Genomic DNA, 22,576 nt, shown 5'->3' with positions numbered 1-22,576 from the left:
CTAGGCAATATTTTATAATACAGACCATCTGGGGCCATTATTTTGTTCAGATGTTTAGGATAGAATTAAAACAAAATGAATATCGTCAGCAAGAAAAAATTTTGAACATCACAGCTGGCTAAATGAAAAGTGCACTATTCAACGATTGCAGACTTTAATTGAAACGTGCATTATGCACGGTGTATTGTACTGAAATGAGGTTCTCATTTTTCGAGCCATGATTCTGTTTTGGTAACATAGTTTCTTTCACATCAGGCATGCTGGTCCTTCCCTCTTTTGCATTTTATGGCGTGATCCTTTACGGGCAGTTGCTTTCACATTTTCGTCATGGCACTAGCAAGGGTGCCATTCTAAAATAGTTCACTCTCACTCTTACAAACAGTTGTCAAGAGTAACCGACTATGCATTAAGAGTATGATCTTCAACAAATATCCTTCTTATCGTTTCATCATTGTACGCTTGGAATATTGGAAAATTCTCTTGCTGCCTCGCTGAGAGCACATCGTGTGACAGCCAACGCGTTAGACGAAACACACTCGACACCGCGACTCCTCGTCCTCCGAGCCACAGTTTCGCGATTAATTGAAAACGAAAAGCAGCGGCGACGTAACGGTTTTGCACACGTGTGTCAGCGAAATGTCGCGGTGTTTGTTCTGTCTCTTTCTCTCTCTCTGTCTCTTTCACTCGAAAACTCGTGCGCAACGTTATTAACCACGTTGCGCTGGCAACTGATTGCGGACCATAACGAGTGACCAAACCGTACATATTTTCGAACTCGACGGTATGATATATCACTGGACAGAAATTACTGACAAGTAATAAATTTATTATTTGTTTCGCCTATTTCGTTTCACGTAAATATACTGAAAAACTGAGAGAACATTACGATTTTGGGACAAAAAGTTCTCGACAGCGCAGCGCAAGAAGTCTCTCCTCTCTTAATTTCCAGAGCGAAACACGCCGCGAACACGGGAATTCCGCGCTTCGAGTAACATAAACATTTGCTAAACCTTCGTTTTGGGTGGAGAGGGAGGAGAACGGGTGGGAAGAAATGCCCGGAGGGCCGTACAATAGGGCGAACGCGCGAGCAAACTTCCCGCATAAACGTTCCCGCTGTTCCAACCAGTATACTTTAAGGTTAAAGCAAACAGCGCGCGGCTGGAGCTATCGACCGAGACAAGCTGCATGTATACTTGACTTGCCCGAAAAAATGTCTTCCTCGTCTTCGAGGGGTGTGTTCGAAGTGAAATGCAAACAAGCTCCGATCATGCGTGTGCCTGTCTCACGTTAAATTCGAAAGTCGTTGATTTCGTCGATTGACACGGGAAACTGTATCTTCGATGAATTGTATCTCCGAGATACTTTCAACAAAATATAGGGTTGTTCGGAAATTAATTTTGCTGTTTTCGACGAGTTGGTGTATTTTTTAACATTTTATAACAACATATAAAAATATGTTGTGAAATATTTTTTAACAACACCCCCTTGAAAAAGAAACAAAGGCGCGGCTTATGTATTTTGACAGCCAACCAAGGCTAGTTTTTAAAAAAAAATTTTAAAAATAAGCCAACCAAGGCTTTTTTATTAATAAAGGAATAATTAATTTTATACGTTCATTAATAATAATGTGATTTATTTTATGTTCATGTAATGTTGGTTCTCCATTTTCTTTAAATTTAATTAGAGAAATTATATTATTGATAAATTTTATTTCTTGATTTAAACATTTATTTATAATTTTTATAATTTATTGTTTATTATCTTTTCATTTATTCAGTATATTTATTTATTATACATGGAAAAAATTTCATAAATTTTAAAATTTATAATTGTAAATTAATAAATTTTTTAATATTATTAATTCGTTTAATTCCAGTAAATATATTATTTTTTTAATTTAATAATTCATTTAAATAGTTTAATAAAAATATTGAATTGTGATTTCAAAGATATATTATTTATATATTTTAAATTATTATAAAAATATTAATTTTTAGAATTATATTATTATTATTTAGTTTACTTATATTATTTTTTAGTATATATTTTATATTATTTAATTATGAATTAATTTTAGAATGAAATATTATAAGATTAAATTCAATAGAAATAAATATATTTTCAATTATAAATTATAAAACTTTATTTGGCTGTCAAAATATATAATGACAATACGATTGCATCCTAACTTTGAAGGTAGTTTTCATCCCTTCAACATTGACGATATCCGATTAAGAAAAAAAAAATCACGAATCATGTCAAATATTTTTTCGAAAGCTACATTTACGCCAAATTTCATCGGAATCGATGACTGACAGCTCGTATGTTCCTTTATCGATTTGAATTGCGCGGAGTGAATAATGCTCTTAAAAGTTTCACTAAAATTTCTTAAAAGTTTCTCTTAAAAATTTCTCTTATACGCGAACGTTTAATGTTTCGTGGATGAACGTATGACGACGATTAATTCCATTGTTGCCCCGGATCGAGAGGAATTAGAATTCTTTTCTGGGTTTCTGGGTTTTCAGATGTTGGAAATTCGTAATATCGTAGATTTGTTGTAGAATTCGTTCGCTGATTGAGGTGCTACTGTTTCAACAAGATTAAGGATTTAAGGAATTCATTTATTGGAGTAACTGAGAGTGAATCTGTCGCTATGGTCAGAGAGTGATCAATGATTTTCTTCAAATTTCGAAGCGTGTCTTTAAATTAGTGTTATAGAAGAAAGTATAAATAAATATTTCGTGTATAACTTTCACGGCTAATCCTTTCAAGAAACAATGAATCTGCTCAATTATCAACAAATGAACAGCAAAATATTTAGAAAGAGGAATTTTATTTATTAAAGTAATTGAGAGTAAAGCTGCCATGATAATTTTTTCCCAATTTCGGAATGTATCTTCAAATTACCAGAGAGAAGATATAAGTATTTTCGCGGCTCGGAACACGCAAGTGATCCTTCGTTCTGAAAAGACAGAACAAAAAACAGAAACGTTCTCGTGAACTGTTCAATGAATCTGCTCGATCGTTAACAAATCAACAGCAAAAGATGTCGAAAATATACGGACGAGAGGAATCGGTGAGAAGCACGACAGACACGACAACTGGAGCACAATGGGAGCTTCTCGTTTGCAACGTATGCCCCGAAATGAATTCCCTCTCCGAGCTGCACGACTTATCACTGTTCGCTCCGTCTAACCGCAAACGTTCCATCACCGAACAAGCTGGCTTCCTCGTCATCCGACCTGTGCCTCTGACGCAGTTCGTCCCGAACCACCTGCCACCCTACGGAAAAGACAGTGTCCCAGCTTGCAAAATCCTCCGTCTCCGCGCGCACGCCTTGAAAACGACTTCGTAATCCCAGGTCATCCGGGTGTCAAACGCAAAATCGGACCAGGAACTTGCCAGCCGGAGAGAGAAAGAGAGAGAGAGGGAAATCGTTGCGCAATTCCCGGAAGAATCGAACGATTCTGGGACGACAGCTCCTGGGGATGGTTACACAGCACAAGTTGGTAGCATTGCTTGATAAAAGTGCAATGGAACCTTCGTGACGCGGGATAAAACGATCCGATAGTTTAGTCCGAACTTTCAAGGAATGGGATAACGAGCGTTGAACTCTTGGATTATACGTAAGGCGAAGGGACGTACCAGCGACAGTGAAAAATTGCACCTTGGCAAAGAATGATCGTCTAACCACTTGATTTCGTTTTAGAGCGCGACGTTTCTATTTTGATCGGGAACGTGTTTTCTTTCGAGAAGACGATATCATTGTGTAATGAATAAAGATACTTTTATTTTCCCTGAAAATTGTAAAAATTATCACAACAAAAATTTTTTTCACAACTGAATCTATTTTAGTTTTGAAGAGTGAAACTTGCCTTTTTCAACGACCTATTCAAACTTGCTGTACAATTTTTTTTTACCATTTTATTGAACTTGGAACACTAAAGTTAGATTCAGAACTGGCGGCCCGTATCCCCTCCACTGCACTGGTCTCTCCAAATCGACGCAGTGGAGGGGATAGCGCTAGCTACGAGGAAAGTAAGGGCGGACCGTCAGTTAGCTAGCTCTGATTTAGATGACAAAATGTTGGAACTTTTTGATTATTTGTTCGTTTAACTTCAACACTCAAACGGTGATAAAGGAATAAAATTATGCAGTATGTTTCAAAGAGAGTCTTCAAAATGATGGTGAATCTAGTTACGAACAGTTCTTTTAATGTTTTTAACGTAAAGTCACTCTTGTAAAGTCACTCTTCGAGAAGGAAGAATTCGTGACTGTCAAAGACTGTAGAGACTTCGACGCTTGAAAACGGATCGTTGTACAATGCTTTTGCAACGAAGTTGCATCAATTTAATTAATTAAATTATCGACAATTTTTCATTGTCGCTGGTACAGTTACGCTTCTCGTTGTAACTTTCTACTTTGTCGGAGAGAAAAAGTACGAAAGAAGAATGTTATTCAATTTCCTTCCACTCTGGTGGATCTGATTTTAAATTTTCAAAATTTTAAGTGTCATCGTGTAATTGAACCAAAAAAGTTAAGAAAGAGGAACGTTGCTTAATTTTCTTCCTCTTTGACGGGTCGCAAATTGGATTTCCCTTTTGAATTTTCCAATTTTTTTTCTTCTTTTTTTTTAAGTCAAAGGCGGTTTACAGTTTGGTCGAATACAGACAAATCTTCCGTGGCGTAACATTGCTCGGCAAACTTGACAAAGTCCACCTCAGAATGGAAGAAAATTCGCTACGCTATAAACTCCTTCATTCGGTAATCGTCCGATCTTAAAAGTTTTTAACTCCAAGGTTTCCAGGTCTCTCACGCAAGACGCAACGAGTATCATCATCTACTTCCTCTGGATTCATCACGAGTACGAGAACACGTCAACGACCACAGCTTGTGTAAGATAAGGCTTGTTAGATAAGGCTTAACACGCTATATTGCGCCGGTGTCTGTAACTGTACTACTAGACATCCTGTATCGTTGCGTTAACGAGCCAACAATAACTGAGCACATTCCAAGAACCCAACGCTCGAACAAAAGAAAAAAGAAAAAAAAAAATGGGGAATATTCAAAATTAGCATCGTCGAACTCTGTAAATTCTTTTCGAAAAGAAAAAGAATTTTATTTTACTAAGAATAAAAATGCTTGAAATTTTATTTAAAAGAAAAGAGTGAGAGAGGGAAATGTTGCTTGGAATCGTCGATTTCACACGAATGATATTTCTCGTTATCGTTAACGCAGAGCAACAGCACGACAATGGCGGTGGCCAGCGGAGATGCAAGGTCTAGATCATTTTACAGCGTGACAGACACGCGGCGTGAGAAACGCGCGTTCTAGAATCGAGATGCGAAGCCTCAATGGGCGTAATTAATGGCACCCGAAACGCCGTAGTTCCGGCGGAAATGCGAATAGGCACACGGCCGGCGTGGATATCGGGGGACTGGCTCGATTTCCTCCGCACCATCCATTCGACGGAAGCTTGTCGACAATAGGCGAACATCATTTTCTACGTTTGATCTTCTCTCCTGTAGACTGGTTGTAGCAGAAACTGAGAAATGAAATTGCGTGTCTGCATCTGACGAGAAGAGGAAGATTCGACGACGTTCCAAAATAGGCGAATATTTGACGTTTTCTGTGATTCTTTTCTTTTTTCTATAAATTGCAGCGAGGAATAAAAATGCAAAAAAAAAAAAAAAGAAACAGAGAAGAAGACTTGGTATACAGTTTTAGAACAGGCGAATACTAGGCATTTTCTGCTACGAATTTTTTTCTACAGACTGGTTGTAATAATGAGAAATGGCAACACAAGTGTTTGAAGGAGAAGAAGATTCGATAGAATTCTAGAATGAGAACAAAAATACTGGGTGTTTTCTGCAATCCTTTTTCTAGAAATTGGTTGCAACAATGAGAAATGAAGGTACAAGTGTTTGAAAGCGAAGAAGATTCGATAGAGTTGTGGAATGATGGAGCACGATACGTACGATTCTAATTTAGTTCACAGAGATACACAGTTCTTTCGACTCGTCATTGGATTAAATAAACCTATCTTGACGCTACCACGCTCCACAAATTGAATTTCACTCCCGTTTCGAGAAATAAAACGTTCCGTAAGAAGATGTTCAACGCAAAACCTAACAAATTCTACATACGTCCTGATAACAATTTTCTTACAGTTTCGTTCAAGAACTTGAGACATTTTTAAGCGTTAAAGAGATACAACTGGATCAAAAATGACCGAAAGAAGAGTTAAAAATCACATAAAATCATTAGAAGACACAATGAATTGAGTTTTTTTAAATAAATCAATATTAATTTTTAATTGGTTGTACACTGTATAATTGTAGTTTAGAATGTATAATAATGTATTAATTTTGTACAAGTAATGTGTCAATTTTTAATTGATCGTTAGTTTAGAATTAAGTTACTCGGTGTCGCAAGTTTCAGTTGAAATGAATTTTGTCACGAAGAATGCAAAACAAAAAAATAAAATCAAACGCCCGATATATATAAATTGTTACAGCTATCTGTCCGATACTGTAACATCACTCGAGGCTAATCTTTTTCTTTTCTTTCTTTTTTCTTTTCACAAATTTAACTTCGAGAGGACAAAATATTTAAAAATAGGAAGAGTAGGGGGAGACGAACCCACACAAATGAAACATAAATAAAAAAAATAGAGAATAAAACGAGCGAACCTAGACAGGGAACAACTCAATAACGAAAGGAACAAAGAAACAAAGGAAAGCCGCGAGAAGAAGAAAAAAAAAAGGGAAAAAAAGAAAAAAACGATCGAACGCGCATTATCTTTCAGATAATTGCGACCTGTGCAACGCTTTCAACCGCGTTTCGATCCGCTTTCCAGGCGCACGAGCTTTTTATTTAACTCGCTGGACGTTACAAAGACGACGAGACAGAGAAACGAGGCGCTCGTTACTCGGACTGTAGTTATTATTAACGTTTCATCAGGCAGCCGGTCGTTACGTTAAGATGTCCCATCAACGATTTCTCCTTCACCTTTGTGCAACCAGGCTCGTTCTATATTCACGAGCCTGATGGTATAATTTAATGCTAAGCTAACCGCCGCCGGAACGTTCAACTTTTCCATCTCCGTTCTTTTACGAATATTGACTGGTCAGCTGAGAAACACGCGATCGATTGACTGTCCCAGTGGAATCTTCACGAGTCGAGCATTAGTATTTAGTATTATTACCACGGTATTATAATTTTTATAATAAGTATCCTAAATATTATATAATTAATTATATATATTATATAATTAATATTCTATAATATAAAATAATTTACGTAATAAATTATATCATATTTTATTATATTTATTATTATACAATTACTATTCTACAGTATTGTATAATTTACATAATAAATTATTATTATTATTATTCAGTACAGGAACAGTAATATTCGAAATCTTTTATTTCATATTAATTTTGACAATCATTAAACAATTGTCTATTGAAATAATACCTTGAAATTAAATTTATCACTCTTGTTCTGTAATGCTTCTTAAACCTCAGACACTTTTCTTGTTAATTAATAATTTCTGCACTGTTATAATAATTATAAAACACGCTTCAGAAAAATTATTAATTACACGAACTAAACGGAAAATAAACAAAAATTGGCCCGGCACGGAACGTGTTAATTCGTGGCTAAATTCTTTGCTAGGATTTCGTTGGAAGGCTACTCGACTAATAAATAAAAAATATTTTAGTCCAGAGTTGTCAATTTCTCAGTTTCTCAATTGTAGAATTGCTTCGATCGATTTCTCAAAAAAAGAAAGGATCGTTCGGACTCGGACTATCGAAAGTGTCGATCGTGAGAAGAATCGGGAAATGCCTCGCAACGATTCTACTCTGAAACAGAACGATCGCGCGTTTCCGATCGGCAGACAGGACGAAAATAGACAGAGGAATGAAAACAGGCGCAACGATAGGGGCAAAGCGAGAATGAGGGATAAAAGTGAAATATATGGCGTAAATGGAGAACAAAGAGCTGGCTAGAAATGAAACAGAAATGGTCACGCAGAGAGGCAGAGTTAAATGGAACGAAATAAAATATAGACCGAAGCGTCGGGTAAAAAGCAACAACGAGGGAAAAATCTTCGGCGCGAAGTACACGTGGGCTTCGAATAAAATACACAACAAATAGAATAAAGATGGAACACGTGATATCGCGCGTCGATAAGTTAACTCTTTGCCTCTCCCCACAAACATTTTTTCCGTATCATCTACCAGCAACTTATATTTATACGAAATAGCGAGTATGCGAAGTATCACTTCAAATAATAAAATGATGCAGCATTGGAAATGATCATTCTGTTTAAACGATTAGCATTTAGCACGAAATTTTGTTAACTGTATTTCTCTAGTAACATTGTGACTTCAAGCAATCACCAAGTATAGTACGCAGATGTTACGTAATTTCGATTTCCTGAAAAATTTCCTTCATCGTTTCACGAACTATCGATGAGAAGTTGAGTTTATGTAAATTACCTCGAATAATAATATTTTATGTCAACTGATTCACGACTGTCTCCAGAATCCTCGAGAATTTCTTTTGAAATTCTTATTCCTCTCATTATATTGTATTATATTGTATATTATATACAAATATATTGTATCATTATATTATATAAATGTATTATAAATAAATATAATTACAATATTATATTGTAATATAATATAATATAATATAATAAATATAATTATAATATTATATTGTATAAATATAATATAAATAAATATATTATATCATTATATTGTATATTATAAATAAATATAAATATTATATTGTATTATATCAACATTATACCTACGTTCATTATAATTATCATCAATTATAAAAAAATTTTATAGTTTCAGCTGTTAGATAAATTTAAGTATAATGTATTATATCAACATTATACCTACGTTCATTATCAGCAATTATAAAAAATTTTATAGTTTCAGCTGTTAGATAAATGTAAGTATAATGATTGTCCTTACAGAGGATTTATTTCCTGTGTATCTCACCTTCCTCCCTCCCCTCAGCTCGTGCTAACGCGAACAACCAAGTGGAAATTCGAAAGTGACTGCTTAAAGGAATTCCATCGGTGTTCATCAAGGATCGATCGCTCCCTCCTTTAAAGTTTATACGAAACCTTCGACGATCCTTGTAAATTCCACCTGCGGTGGCTGATGAACGCGATCCGATTGAACCCCGACGCTTCGAACGCGCCACGAAACATCCGAATACTCGAATCGCAAAACCAATTCATTCGACATTGTCGAAAGTCTGTGCCATCGAGCATTGTTAACGAACCAAGGACACGAAACTAACACCATAAATGTTTGGGATAGTTAGAAGTGGAAAACCGATAGCGATGAATAGAATGTACATCGACCATTACGTACTTAAACTGTTATAATTTTGTGCAAAGAATATAGCGATAAATGTAGCAATGAACAGTCACAAATTTGTGAAAAGAACGTAGTGATAAATTTGGAAATTCAAAGCTTCTATTCATTTCAAATAAATTTAAATTTAATATTCAATGATGAAAGATGGTTAATTAAATTTCACTTCAATATTTAATTAGAAAATAAATTCAAAGCTTCTACTTTTAAAATTTATCGTTTCGTTGTTGAAAAGTGAGCAGGTGAAGGTAATTTTTTTCTATAAGTTGTAAAACAGTATGTAAAAGTATAGAAAAATTTTTCTCACGACTGACTCTAAAGTAGAATATTTGTATTTGAAGCTTCTTCTTCACGGCGACCTCCAAAAACACTTGATGTACGATCTTTTTTCATTCCTTTCGTTTTATTAAACTTTAATATTAGGTCTAGACGATGAAAATCCAAGAAAATTTCGACGTCATATTCGTTCTCGCTTAATATTTAAAGTCTAATAAATTGGCATAAAAAAATGTAGCAAATTTTAAGGGGTTATTGTAAAGGGGAGGCTTGAATCTTCAAATTCATTGTAAATTCAATCATGAAAAAAATTTTCAGTTACGTACTATGACAACTTATATATTATAACTTAACCTAACTTAATATTTTTGAGAAGAAAAATATTTTATTTCATTTTATCATCTGCTACATAGTGTAGAAACATTTTTAAACAAAATGAACGATACATTTCGAAAGATAAAGGCTTCATGCTTTAAAACGAATTCAGACTTATTGTCGTACGATTTTCTTTTCTCTTTTTTTCACAAAATTAAACTTTCAGTGACCAAATATCGAGATGGAAGTACGTATGTACATTTATCTATTTCTATCTACAGAAATTTTTAGACTTCTTTTGCTCAGTAAAAATATGTAAAAATGATTCGATAGACGAGAAACAAGCGAGCAACTTGAGAAACGGGGACATTCTGAAAATAATCGAAAGTTTCGAACGGACGAAACTTTCCAATCGGTTCGAAGACTTTGCAATTGTCAAAGAGGTAACAGCGTTTATGTAAAAGAATTTTCCAACGAGCCACGACACGTCCCTCCCCCCTTTAAACTTCGAAAATTAAGTTCGTTTCGCGGCAACTTCGGAGAATTAAAAACCAGGGAATTAAAAATATTCGCTGGAAATTCCCGCAACTTCGAGTAGCGCCTGCGGTGCTTATTAAAAGGACGCTCCAAAGTTTCGAAAATTTACGACGCTATAAATACTTTCAAGTGTCCCCGCGATTCCCGGATGCTCCGAAAACTTTAAAAATACGAATCTGTGACACTCGGCGACGCGAGCAGGCGAGACAAAACGCCCTCGAAACGCTCGTAACGTTTCGAAATTTCCGCGCTAATGCGAAGGTGACGCGGGAGTGCTAATAATTTTCTTTCTTCCCTCTGTCGAAACAATCGCGTGCTTCACGGAAAGTGACCATCGTAACTTGTCGCTGTAAATATCGAGAGCAGGATCGATCTTCGTCCTGACACTTGACATTTTTCACTGGGAACGACCTTCTGCGCGAGCAATCTCTCGAAATATCGTGGAATCGCCGGTTGCGAGCGAGCCACCCTATAGAACGCGACTGCCAACTATGCTGATCGATCACGGTTTCATAGTGGTACCTGCATGGCGAATGTCACGGCCGACGAAACACCGAGCGAAGAGAAAAAAAAACAAGGCAACGAGAACGAAAGGGAAAATCCCCACGAGTGCAAACGGCTCGATTTCGAAGGTTGCCCCTCGTAAATCGCGTCCCCATGGCAGGAGGAGACTGTCACGACTGTTACTACGTGATCCCGATGCGAATCTTATGGAAACCTCTACGGTGTTGCAATTCAAATCGGTCACACGACGTGACTATTCATATTTAAACGAGGAGTGCTCGTTCTCCCTGTATTTTTTTTTTTTTTTTTTTTTTTTAAAAAAGTTTTTTTTTTTTTTTTTTTTTTTTTTTTTTTTTTTTTTTTTTTTTTTTTTTTTAATAAAGGCTTCTGTTGAAGACAGAGCTGTATTTGTTAGTTCGTCACAGACTTCTGAGCGGAGTAGATTATAAATAAGGTCATTGAATAATTAACGCGTTGACTGCCTACGCGTGGACACCAGTGACACAGAGGTATCTAAAAATAATCGAGACGAGATGAACGTCGTTTTACAACGAGTAAGAAAAAAGAGAATATTAGCCAACGTATTTGAAAACACTTTCACTGCGCTCGTTTGTTTTAAATTGATAAATCATGCGTGTTAAACTATCGAAATTACGTAACGCGATTTAAGATGTTCGACACTGGCGATAATACTCGCCAATTATTATTCAATTATTAATTGTATTATATTTAAAAATAAGCAACTTTTCGAAAAGTCAAAGCTCGGGGCAAAAACGCGCCGATGATATTAAAACAAGATAATGACAGGATGAAAGTCAACTTCATTGTGAAACGCGGAGGAGTGGATGTAAATGACGAAGACGGAACGATTGGAGTGAATTCTCGCTGTCATACTACGTTAATAAATCAATTTTTGTCTAGTCTCATCAATCAATGGAACTCAAGTATCGCCTCGGTGCTTCACGCAGGCTTGATGAACATCAAGAAAGTCTTTACCAAGGATGACGAATGAAAAGAAGCTAAAACCAACCGGTGTACCAGTGATAAATTCTTTAACAAGATCACATCGGCAACGATCTTCGTTCAAATATTTGAACGTCAATGTAACTCCATTTCCCGTGTAATTTGTAAATTCGAGAAATTTTAGAAAACGTGAAATTTGGAAAAAGAATCCGTGTTGATGGATTTATCCAAACGATTGCACGATTGGACGACAAAGTAGTCTGAAGTGTCGAATCACAAATAAAAGGTGATGCGGTATATTTCACAAATTTCAAGAATTTCGGAAAAATGTAAAATTCAGTTTGTAAGAGTTGATAAATTTTTCCAAACGATGACAAATAACAAAGAAATTTGAAGTATCGAGTTCCACAAATTCTCAGTAGCAAATTTGAAAGAACGTGAAATTCAAATTTGAAGAAAGATCAAAAGAATCCGAGTTGACAAATTTATCTAAACGACTGCGTGATAAATAGCAAAGGCACGTAAAGTGTCGAGGCAATGTGGTCTGTTGTACGAATTCGCGGCGGAACAATTAATAATAACGAGAATGATCGAACGACGAACCAAATGGCAGAGCAAAACATCTCCCAACCGTGTCTCCCACCGTTAGAGTGAAGTACGTGACCAACCAATTCAACGCGGACAGATAATTTCCTGGCGGAATGTCGAAAACTTATCTCTTACGCTGGAATGACGTACCACGTTAAGAACTTTTTGTCTCAAAATTGTAATAGGTTCTCAATTTTAAGTATATTCAAGTGAAACAAACTAGGCAAAGCAAATAATAAATTTATTACTTGTCGATAATTTCTATCCGGTGATATCACATCGACGAGTTCAAAAAGAAAGCGACGAATTGTTGTATACGGTTTGGTCACTCGTTATGGTCCGCAATCAGTTGTGGTTAACCTCTTACGCTGGAATAACGTACCACGCACGTTAAGAATTTTTTGTCTCAAAATAGTAATAGTTTCTCAATTTTAAGTATATTCAAGTGAAACAAACTAGGCAAAGCAAATAATAAATTTATTACTTGTCGATAATTTCTATCCGGTGATATCGCATCGACGAGTACAAAAAGAAAGCGACGAATTGTTGTATACGGTTTGGTCACTCGTTATGGTCCACAATCAGTTGTGGTTAACCTCTTACGCTGGAATAACGTACCACGCACGTTAAGAATTTTTTGTTTCAAAATTGTAATAGATTCTCAATTTTAAGTATATTCAAGTGAAACAAACTAGGCAAAGCAAATAATAAATTTATTACTTGTCGATAATTTCTATCCGGTGATATCACATCGACGAGTTCAAAAAGAAAGCGACGAATTGTTGTATACGGTTTGGTCACTCGTTATGGTCCGCAATCAGTTGCCAGCGTAAGTGGTTAAAGCATCGACCAAGTGTCAACTAATTTCTTGACAAACACTTTCTTCACTTACAAGCTAGAGAGACAGAGTTTTCAACTTGTCGAGTTCGATTTGCAATTCTCATACTGATAGGAGCTATTATTATTGAAAGAAAAAAGAAGAAGGATCATCCTCCATTTAAAATTCTTGAAAAACAACGTGTCACTCGTATTGACCATTAAGAAGGAATAATCCAACGCTGTTTATTAAAATATCTCGACACGTTATCATCCTATGAATCGTTAAACGGAATTATAAATGTTATCACTGTTTCATCAAACTCTCACATTCACAACTCGTAAACGTCGCAAACATTTGAGACAAGGAACGCTGTATTACGTTGGAAACAAACAGAATACGTTCTTTATACATAAGATAAATAAATTATTCAGTGAAAAAAAAAACAGCTCGCTTCTCTTCGTCAAATTGGCCTTGAGTCGAATTTCGAAGTTGATATATAAATGATAAAAAAATATTCCCGCTGTGACCTAATTAACTTCCAAGCACTCTAGATCGTCCACGCGATTCTCATTTATTTATTACTTACAGAATATTCTCATTTTCTAGAAATTTATTTTATTTCCTGTTAGATACTACAGAGTGGCTAATTCTGGAGACTTTAGTTTTAAGTTATTGGTACGAGTGAGATGGATGAATGTATGGGAGAGTAAGCGTTTAAACAGTCGACTGTGAGAGTTTGAAGAATAAAAAAGTTCAACAGAGAAGTCTAGCATTTCCTCGCTAACTGAATCCGATCTTTATTTACGAAAATATTAATTAGCTGTACTCGACTCTCGCAAGGAAACGTATACTCGACTTTGTCTCCAAAAAAAAAAAAAAAAAAGAAAAAGGAAACCACCTCTTGGAACTCCCATTAATTTTCATCGAAGGCAGAAAAAGATTTAATCGGCGCTGTGCGGATTCACGGAATGTCGATGCGGGAATAATTGACACGAGTTATTGAAACGGTGCGGCGACCTTTTCGGGTGAGAAGCAAGAGTGACCGAGCAGAAAGAGCAGAAATAGTGCTGACGGTAGAGCAAGTTCAAGAGGGCTGAATTTACATGCTGCAATATTCATAGAGACGACATAGAGGTGGCCGCGATCGGACCTGGTGGCCAACAGTCGCTGAAAACGTTTGCGTATGCAAATCGCTCTCGCGACTCGATGGCTCGAACGGACAAAAGCGTCGTGCGTGCCCCCCCCCCCCCGTGATCCTCTCTGATTGATTTCCATCGACCACCAAGTACCAACCTGTCGTTCGTAAATACCATTTAGAATTTCACATTGGAGCTGCGCGTCTGAAATTTCGCGTGATTTTTCACTTGGGAGAGCGTGACATTTGCGACAACTTTCATTTCTAGAATTTCTCGATTCTAGAATATCTTTGGGACTTAGTCTTCTGATAGTTGAAATGAACTTGAATGTCCAACAGGGGGAGATAAAAATATCTTTAAACAAAGAGTGGACAACGTTGCGTAATAGCTACGAGCACTTCCTCTCGATGACGGAATTCGTGCCATTCTTAAACGATGCTCGTAACTCGTAAACACGAGCGACTTATTGTTCTTTTTTTTTCTCCGAGCGATGAATCACTCCTCGGCTACAACGAGGTTTATCATCTGTTTTTTCGCTAAGAAAAGGAAAAAAAAAAAAAACAAATCGATTTGTGAGAAACTTTGCCGGTGAAATTAAATTTCAACAGCTACGAAGTTATTAAGAATTTGAACTTTCTCTAAGTGATCGCGTAATTGTCAACTGTGAAAAACAATAGATGGTAAGGACGTGGGAGTGCCGCGAAATAATCTGCGTTACGCCCTTTACTTTGTCAAATATAGCGGAGATCAAGGACTGCGGGCTTTTAATTCCTCCCGAAGCTCGATTGCCCTGCCAGCGTAATGGCCGGAAGCCCCCAAGCACGAGCCCCAACTGCTCGTTGACCCAAACATCCTCCCGCTTACGACCCTTAACACGAACACCGATCTTAAAGGACCTATAAAGGACCGGTGTTACAACTCCGCTCTGCTAATTCGGGTTAAAACGGTCATTTCCAGCAACGGTGCACCAACTTTCCAAATTTCCAACGAAGAGTTTCATACAAGTATTTTATGGAAAAAGAAAGAGAAATTTACTATCATCAGTGGCTCCCCCTTTTGTAAGCTGTGTTCGATTAAAAAAAAAAAATTACACGGTGATGTTCTCCAAATTGTTTTGAAAGCGCGTGATCGACGAACGGCGATCTGTGCGAGATTATTTGCGATCAAAGGTGAGAAAATGTCAGAGGGTAGATTGAAAAAACTGGCTTCTCTACGCGAAAATTCGAAATATTTATATAGTTTTGTATAGTTTATTTATTGTTATATTTATATTATTTATAATTATTTATTATTGTAGTTTATATTTTATATATGGAATATTTATACAGTTTTATCCTCATAACTTTCTTTCAACTTTTATACCGTATCCTGTACTTTATAATTTTGCAATTATAGCTAAGAAATCCCAATTGCAATTATAATCAAAAGATTATAAAAAGAATCCCAAAAATTTCTGACAATTCTGACAACTCCCGAAAATTCTTTATATTTCTCTACTTTTACGATATTAATTTCGATTGAATTTTTATTTAAAATTGAGAATCGTCGTGAATTTGTCACCAACGAAATCATTTCGTCAATCATACTTATTGACAGGTGCGAATAAGACAGAAGATGATATGTCACAAATATAGAGATCATTGTTCAGCGTTGCTTTATTTGTTTCTAATATCTAACAATCTAATTTCTAATTTGACTAATATCTAATTTCTAATAATCGACTGACTGAATCGTTTCTTACTCGGAGATACTATCCTTAATAATATTTAATCCTTGATTCGAAAATTCATTCTGCTTGCTATATTTGTTTCTAATCATCTTGCTACGAAAGATAAATGACAAAATCGCAAGTTAAGGATAGTGTACCCAACGGAAATCTGATCGAAATAATAATTTAATAAATTATTAATAAATTAATATATGACAATTAATAATTAATAAATAATAAGCCTGGAATATCATCGGCGACGTGTCACCCATAAGAATTTCTAATAAGACGATTTACGCCCGGAAGCCTCGAATTGCACGCCAACGATTCCCAAGGCGATTCCGGTGCGAGCGTTCGCCGTTGATGAAACGCACTCGCGGAACGAACGCGAGTCGGTTCGCCAATAAAAAAGGTTAACCATCGAGCGGCAGCGATCTATTTTCTCGATAAAGTCTCTTACGTACGCGTGCCCGTCACCCGTCGGGTTCCCTCAATGAATCACGCGCTCTGGCAAACTATACGTGCACATACAGGATGGAAAGAAAAGTCTTCGATTTGATGGAAATGCACGTAAAGACTCTGAATTTCAAAGTCAAAAATTTTTCTCCTTGTTTGGATTGTATTCTACTCGTCACGGAGGTAGAACTTTTCCAAGGGACCTGACAGTTCTTTTGAAAAATGGCAGAAAAGTTTCTTGATCATTTAACACTGCGGGCGCGCGCGTTCTAACAGCGACTTTAAGTTCTGAACGCGTGTTTCGAATAATGTTAACAGTTTTAGTTTTATCATTTGATTATTTAGACTCACGCTGATGCTACAACTATGATAAATCAAATGTTAGTGAAACCTAATACGAAAATTACGTAAAATTCACGCGTGCAGAAGCATAAAGGCGCTGTTAGGACGCACGCGTTCGCAGTGCTAAACACGATTAAGAAACTTCTCAAGAGAACCATTAAGTTGCGATCTAGGAAAATTTTACCTTCCTGATAAATAGAACACAACGCAAGAAATAATTTTAATCTTGAAATTCAAAGTCAAGGATCCATCAAATCGAAGACGTCAGAATTCATCTATGACAGAATTTTTCTTTCCACCCTGTACATATTGCACAGGTATGTCCCCGTTCACGATCAAACGAAGAACCTTTGAGAACTTTATTTAACGGGGAAATAAAGAGTCGTTCGCGCAATCGTTAGACATGATTTATGCTCGGCGACTGGAAACGCGTGCGCCTCGAACGCGAGAGAGAGAGAGAGAGAGAGAGAGAGAGAGAAACGTACGCAAGTTGGCACGTGGAGACAGTATCTTATTTTGAAATCGAGTGTCCCACGCGTAGGTTGGACAGACCACGCCTGTCACGCGATGCCAGATAACGGGAAACAAATTTTATTAAGCAGAATTATAGTAAACGTTCGCGCGTGTGTGTCCGTCTTCGGGAAGTGGGTGAGTTTTTAAAGATTTGAAAGATATTCCCCCCTTTGCTTCCTTTTTCTAATTGAGCTATAAATTATAATGGACGCTTTTCGATTGCGCGATTTCATCGGATTGTGTGTATAGGATTTGAAACTTAGGACATTAAAATAATACATTGGCGATATCGCGTGAAAATATGATACGTTGCAGTATCGGGTTTGAAAATGTCTGTAATATTCCAGTTACGGCGTCAATTTATGTACAAATACAATTCAACGAACCAGATGTAATTCCGCGCAAAATCTAATCGTGGAACCACTGTACATATACGAAACTCTTTCTAGCTACAGCTGACATGAAAGATAAAGAGGAAAAATCTGCATAAAATAATAAAATATAGTAAAATATATATTCTAGTTAGGATAGGATAGGGTATATGCAAATTAAATTATAAAAATATGTAAATGAAATGTAAAAAAGTATAAAAATATGTAAATTAAATTATATAATAAATTCTATATAGAATTAAATTCTCATTATAGAAGTAATAATATAAAGTAACATATAATATTACTTCCCTTCTTTCGTAATTTACTAAAGTAAATTCTAGTTAGGATAGGACAAGATGTATGTAAATAAAATGTAAAAAAAAATAAACATATTTAAATTCTATATAGAATTAAATTCTAATTATAGAACTAATAATATTAGTAAAGTAACATATAATATTATTCTCCTCTTTTCATAATTTATTAACATAAATCCTAATTAAAATAGCAAATTAAATTACAAAAATATGTAAATAAAATGTAAAAAAAATATAAAAATATGTAAATTAAATTATATAATAAATTCTATATAGAATTAAATTCTAATTATAGAACTAATAATATTAGTAAAGTAATGTATAATATTACTTCCCTTCTTTCGTAATTTACTAAAGTAAATTCTAGTTAGGATAGGATAAGATGTATGTAAATAAAATGTAAAAAATAAAAATATAATTCTATATAGAATTAATATAACAAATTATATAATAAATTCTATATAGAATTAAATAATTATAATTCTAATTATAATTATAGAACTAATAATATTAGTAAAGTAACATATAATATTACTCTCCTCTTTTCGTAATTTATTAACGTAAATCCTAGTTAGGATAGCAAATTAAATTACAAAAATATGTAAATAAAATGTAAAAAAAATATAAAAATATGTAAATTAAATTATATAATAAATTCTATATAGAATTAAATTCTAATTATAGAACTAATAATATTAGTAAGGTAACGTATAATATTACTCTCCTCTTTTCGTAATTTACTAAAGTAAATTCGAGTTAGGATAGGATAAGATATATGTAAATAAAATGAAAAAAAGTAATATAAAAATATTTAAATTACATAATAAATTCTATATAGAATTAAATTCTAATTATAGAACTAATAATATTAGTAAAGTAACATATAATATTACTTTCCTCCTTTCGTAATTTACTAAAGCAAATTCTTTCAGTTAGAGTAGGATAGGGTACAGTTCAATTCTAACATAGGATGCAGTTTAATGAATTCCTCCATTCTTTTTTTTTTTTTTCTTTTTAGCGAAACAGTAGCAGCTACATATTCAACGAAACTTTTTTTCTCTCTTTCTTTTTAGCGAAACAGTAGCAACCACATTGTCCTACGAAACTCACGCCACGCGGATTTTAGAAGCTCATGTAGGGTGAAAGATACGGAGCCGTGGTGTTTCCTCGACGCAGCGGGATATTGCATTCTCTGTGTGTTCACATAGGGGAGGAGGATCGGTCGGTCTCTGTTTTTCTTTATAACGTTTGTTACAGTTTCTGTCTGCTCGAACGGCAGCATCTCTCATCGCGTTTCCTCAAGACGCTTTCGCGCAACGCTACGTCTCGCGATAGGTAATAAAACTGGCAACAATATTTCCGAGCGGCGATAAAACCGAGAAAGTTTCCAATTTTCGTTCCAACTTTGAAGCGAATTTTTGCCAACGACCCCGGAAATTATGAAAATTTCGTTCTTCTTTTATTCTTCTTTCTTTGTTTTTTTTTTTTTTTTTTAACTGAAAAGATAACACTCTGCATACGCGTGTGTGATTAAAAATTAAACGTCGCGAATTAAAAACACACGTTGCGCTTCGTTTATCGAAATAAGCTAGTCACTTACGCGGTTTACAATTATGGAACCTAAGTGTTTCCCCTGTCATCGACTGCAGCAAGTTTAAAAATGATCTCGAGGGACGTTGTTTCGAGAATCACGAGATTACAGTTCATTTGTACTCCGAGTAAAACGAGTTTCGACAGTGAATCGATCTTCTGCTTGCGTATAATGACCTCAGAAACAAAAAAAATGAAAAAATAAAGAAAACAAGGAAGTTTGACACGTTGTATCGTTGGCAGATGAGTGTGCGAACGAATGGCGAAATTTTCATGAAATCTCACTAGGTAAAAGACGAAAGAAGAAGTGGTCCGGCATTCGGTGTTCAAGAAACGATCAACGTTCCAACAATAACAAATTTCTTGTCTCACGGTCCGAATTTGCGAAAACTAGAGTGAAAACAGCGTGGATGTCATTCTTCGCAGACTGAAATAGTACGCGACTTGAAGGGGGGGGGGGGGGAGGAATTTCCAAATAAAGAAAAACCGATCGAAAATAGTCGTCGACTATTAGCTATAGGGTCTCGCGTTCACGGATTGAAGAGAAAGAAGGAAAGAAAGAATTGATTGACGAGTCAAGAATAGCCGGTAGATTTACGAGCGATATCGAACGATTGTCCGGCAACGTTCCACACGAATTTTTAATGCAAGCTGCTCGGACGATGAATCGATGTCGAGAAGAAAAAGAGAGGGAGAGAGAGAGAAGAGAGAGAGAGAGAGAAGAGAAGAAAGTAAACGTAAGAGCTCGAAAACCAAAGCTTTTACCGCTTCGTCCATTTTTCATGAACTCCTCATTGCGAGAATGCTTGGCTTTTTCTCCGCGTGAAAGAGAATCCACCCCCTCAAGAGGCGGTGTCCCTCCACTTCTGGCAACGTCTCATCTTCAAATTCCCTGCGATATTCAAAAAAAAAAAACCATCGTCCCTCCGAGCTCGAAACCGCGGACATCACTGTCCCATGTCACCGTTGCCAATCTCAACGTACCGAGTTCGACACTGGGATCATATTTTCATTGCGAGCGGCGGTAAATCCTGTCAATCGCTGTCGGTAAATCCTGTCGCGTTCGAGTCGACTCGCCGTGAGAAGGTTCCTCGAAAAAATCGCTGGCAATCGTTTCTCAAGGAACGGGAAAGAAACTTCTTTTTTCAGCGCGGTGAAAATACCTTCGAGGCCCTAATTCTCCACCAGATCGCAATTATTCCTGCTCAGATTAAAAAAAAAAAAAAAGAAAAGCACACGCGGAATAAAAATTGTATCGCGAGCACAAGTTCACACCAAGTCGCCTCCCCCCTTCTCCCCTCCCCAAGGAGGGGCCAAAACACATTGAGGCTTGAGAATCTCAAACTACAAAAACGCCGCGATTTCGCAGGGTAGACACTCGACCGAATACTGAGGACGAAAGGGTCGGAGGAGTCACTTTGAGCGCGAAAATGACGGCGAGTGGGGAATTTTCGGGGGGAGGGGGGATTCCAGTGGGGAGGACGAGCGAGAGTCGCGTTTGCACGCGGCTTTAGCCGGCAAAGTAGCGGCTCGGAGCGTTCACGTTGCACGGACGACGCCGGTAGACTGAGCGTCGCGACGTGCCGCGGCGCCGGACCTCTCCCCCTCACGCCCGCGACGTCTCTCGCAGTCTTTCTCTCTCGCGGCGTGCCACTCTTTTTCACCGATTCTCTCTTTTTCTGACCGTCACGTAGCTTGCCGCCAGTGTCCATCTATGAGCGCCGTCCTCTCTCTCTTCTTTCTTTCTTTCGAAATCCTCTGAAGTCTCATGTCAATCAAATTCTCTTAAAATTCTCTCTCCGTTACGTTTAGAAATTTCACCAACATACCGAAACGAGACTGTATGATTGACACGATCGCAGTTACGATTAATTTACGATTTTTTTTTTTTTTTTTTTTGACCTAGTCGGATATTCCACGTGCGACACGTGAAAAGAGCTTCTGACTTTTTTGGAGGCGGCCTAAACTTCAACACGAGCTTCCAAAGAACGTGACAAGAAGGCAAATTGAAAAGATGGAGAAGTTAGAAAGTTAAATTTTCATTTAACGCTAAAAACGATCGACGACTAAAGTATAACATTTGCAGCAAAGAAATTAAAGATACAAGGAAAAGTTAATAGCTTCTATTAATATATTTTTAATATAATTACTAATATATTTGCTGTAATGCTAATATATTTTATTAAAAATTATTTAATTACTAATATATTTGCTACGATGCTAATATATTTTCTTAAAAGTCAGTCGAATATCTAAAAATATATATAAAATTATATTACTAATTTAATCATTATATCATAATTTTATATTATTATAAAAATTTTTCTTTTAATAATTATATATATAATATTATATATTTAAATTAATTTTTAAATATAAATAATAAATTATAAAATTTTTTCAATAATTAATTAATGTTAAAATTATAATTTAAAAATATTTTTATTATATAATATAAATAAATTTATAGTTACTGTTATAAATATATAAAAAAATGCTGTTATAAATATATAAAATTTCCAATCGAATATCCAATATACTGTTATAAATATAAAATATACCGTTATAAATATATAAAATCTCCAATTGCAAATTGATCACTTTGACCACTTTGGTAGTTCTAGTGTGAAAGGAATGCTCGAATCAAATTGATTTCCTGGTAGGGCCGTTAGTGTGAATTTCATTTTACAGTTTTACGCTACTTTCACCGAAGAAATTTGCTTC

General features: G+C 35.9%; 1 protein-coding gene across 3 annotated transcripts in view; it reads right to left on the bottom strand.

Moving 5' to 3' along the window:
* LOC122532850 (octopamine receptor beta-3R-like) overlaps positions 1-21,401 on the bottom strand; it is a 90,846-nt gene extending 69,445 nt beyond the window's left edge. The window contains exons 1-2 of one of the 3 annotated variants that reach the window (XM_043661970.1): positions 20,837-21,401; positions 20,618-20,744 (exon numbers count right to left, since the gene is read on the bottom strand). The gene's annotated coding sequence lies outside the window, so the exon portion shown is untranslated. Of the gene's footprint in view, positions 1-20,617 lie in introns of all 3 variants that reach the window. The other 2 variants (XM_043661971.1, XM_043661972.1) reach the window with 2 other exon arrangements.
* Between the last annotated feature and the right edge of the window lie 1,175 nt (positions 21,402-22,576).

The sequence above is a fragment of the Frieseomelitta varia genome, unplaced genomic scaffold (assembly GCF_011392965.1).
Source record: "Frieseomelitta varia isolate USP_RPSP 00005682 unplaced genomic scaffold, Fvar_1.2 scaffold_478, whole genome shotgun sequence".
Lineage (NCBI taxonomy): Eukaryota > Metazoa > Arthropoda > Insecta > Hymenoptera > Apidae > Frieseomelitta > Frieseomelitta varia.
This window is presented reverse-complemented; position numbering and strand designations above follow the sequence as displayed.